This window comes from Piliocolobus tephrosceles, chromosome 14, assembly GCF_002776525.5.
Source record: "Piliocolobus tephrosceles isolate RC106 chromosome 14, ASM277652v3, whole genome shotgun sequence".
Taxonomy (NCBI): Eukaryota; Metazoa; Chordata; class Mammalia; order Primates; family Cercopithecidae; genus Piliocolobus; species Piliocolobus tephrosceles.
The window spans coordinates 50484254-50487115 of NC_045447.1; the positions used below are offsets into that span (position 1 = coordinate 50484254).

At 39.7% G+C, this 2862-nt stretch overlaps 1 pseudogene; it reads left to right on the forward strand.

Annotated features, from left to right (window-relative positions):
- Nucleotides 1–764: 764 nt before the first annotated feature.
- On the forward strand, nt 765–2518 carry LOC111537198 (annotated as a pseudogene).
- The last annotated feature ends 344 nt before the right edge of the window (nt 2519–2862 follow it).

Genomic DNA, 2862 nt, shown 5'->3' on the forward strand with positions numbered 1-2862 from the left:
CATAAGAAACTGTTCTTCTGATCCAATGATCTCCCACCAGGCCCCACAAACAGCATTGGAAATTACATTTCAACATGAGATTTGGGTGGGGACAGAGTTCCAAACCACATTATCTGATAACTAATGTGAAAGTGTAGAAACAATTGACCAAGGGCTCTGGATAAAGTTAAGGCTGGCATCACGTGAGATGTCTCCATGTGAGACATTAGAGGTATCAGTGCAATATTCAAATATAGATAACAAACATGCAGTTAAAAGTATGAACCTGGGAAAATAGGACACCATAGATATATTCAAAAAAGATTCCATGAATGAAAATTTTGATGTATTTCACTACACCATATCAGTCATTTATGGCTAAAAGAGTAAGAAAAAGAAAAAGAGAAAAATATTTGTAACAGATAATGTAAAGTTTTAATTACCTTAATTTATAAAGAAGTCATATGAGTTCATTGAAAATGGCAAATACCTTCAATAGCAGAAAAAAAATTAAAAATAGAAAAGGACAATTTATGTTTAAAAAAATCCAGTGGGCCATGCCCACTTGGCCCTGACCCCCCTCACCCTCCGCTCTTACGGTCTACCTCAGAGTGTGGCACCTCTCGCGCCAGTGCGAGCCTGAGCTGGCGTGGACTCCAGAAGGTTCGCAGAAGGGGAGGGCCCGGCGGTGGGAGAGCTGAGCATCACCAGGGCGGGAGGCAGGGTGCAGCCTCTTTGTCCGCAGCACCAGCTGTCGTGTGGTGAGATCTCTGATGAAATAAAAGATGTTGTCCGGGTTAAGAGTAGTTTCCACCACTTGTACTTTGGCATGTCGATATTTGCACATAAAAGAAAAAGGCAAGCCACTTATGCTGAATCCAAGAACAAACAAGGGAATGGCATTTACTTTACAAGAACCACAAATGCTTGGTCTTCAAGGGCTTCTACCTCCCAAAATACAGACACAAGATATTCAAGCCTTAGGATTCCACAGAAACTTGAAAAAAATGACTAGCCCTTTGGAAAAATATAACTACATAATGGAAATACAAGAAAGAAATGAGAAATTGTTTTATAGAATACTTCAAGATGACACTGAACGTTTAATGCCAATTATATATACACCAACAGTTGGTCTTGTCTGCTCCCAGTATGGACACATCTTTAGAAGACCTAAGGGATTATTTATGTCCATCTCAGACAGAGGTCATATTAGATCAATTGTGGATAAGTGGCCAGAAAATCATGTTAAGGTTGTTTTAGTGACTGGTGGAGAGAGAATTCTGGGTCTTGGAGATCTGGGTGTCTATGAAATGGGAATTCCAGTAGGAAAAATGTGTTTGAATACAGTTTGTGCCTGAATATGGCCTGATAGATGCCTGCCAGTGTGTATTGATGTGGGAACTGATAATATCACACTCTTAAAAGACACATTTTACATGGGCTTGTACCAGAAACGAGATCGCACACAACAGTATGATGACCTGATTGATGAGTTTATGAAAGCTATTACTGACAGATATGGCCGGAACACACTCATTCAATTTGAAGATTTTGGAAATCATAATGCATTCAGGTTCTTGAAAAAACATCAATAAAAATACTGCACTTTCAATGATGATATTCAAGGGACAGCTGCAGTAGCTCTAGGAGATCTTCTTGTAACACAAAAAGTTATTAATAAACCAGTCTCTGAACACAAAATCTTATTCCTTGGAACAGGAGAGACCACTTCTGGAATTGCAAATCTTATCGTATGTCTATGGTAGAAAATGGCCTGTCAGAAGAAGAGGCACAAAAGAAAATCTGGATGTTTGACAAGTATGGTTTATTAGTTAAGGGGCAGAAAGCAAAAATAGATAGTTATCAGGAACCATTTACTTACCCAGTCCCAGAGAGCATACCTGATACTTTTGAAGATGTGGTGAATACAATGAGGACTTCAACTACAATTGGAGTTGCAGGTGCTGGCCGTATTTTCACTCCTGATGTAATCAGAGCCATGGCCTCTATCAATGAAAGGCCTGTAATATTTGCATTAAGTAATCCTACAGCACAGGCAGAGTGCACGGCCGAAGAAGCATGTACACTCACAGCAGGCAACTGTTTGTTTGCCAGTGGCAGTCCATTTGGGCCAGTGAAACTCACAGATGGGAGAATCTTTACACTAGATCAAGGAAACAATGTATATATTTTCCCAGGTGCGTCTTTAGCTGTTATTCTCTGTAACATCCAGCATATTAGTGACAATGTTTTCCTGGAAGCTGCAAAGGCATTGACAAGCCAAATGACGGATGAAAAGTTAGCCCCAGGGAGACTTTACCCAGCACTTGCTAATATTCAGAAAGTTTCTATTAACATTGCTATTAAAGTTACAGAATACCTATATGCTAACTAAATGGTTTTCCAATACGCAGAACCTGAAGACAAGGCCAAGTATGTTAAGGAAAGAGTATGACAGGGTGAATATGATTCCCTGCTGCCAGATGTGTATAAATGGCCGGAATCTGCATCAAGCCCTCCTGTGATAACAGAATAGAAGCAATCCCCTGATAAATACTTCCTGTACTCCGGGGAACCCCTGTTTTTCAGACAAGAAGAGATAATGTCCTCAGTTTTATGGTGTTTTCTGTATTTTGTTCCCCTGACCACTTTGGTTAACATATTTTTTTCCACGTGTCTCCACATCTGTTGGGGTAGACCTGTTGATGGATTGCATTGCCGACCAGTACCCTACAATCAGTTAATTGTGATGCTTTAATTCTAACATAAATACCATACCACATCCAGGAGACAGAAAAAGTTTGTTTGTCAATGTCTTCACTTGTACTCTAATTCAGACTTTTCGAAGTACTTGCTGTTTACTATTATGGATACTAATCT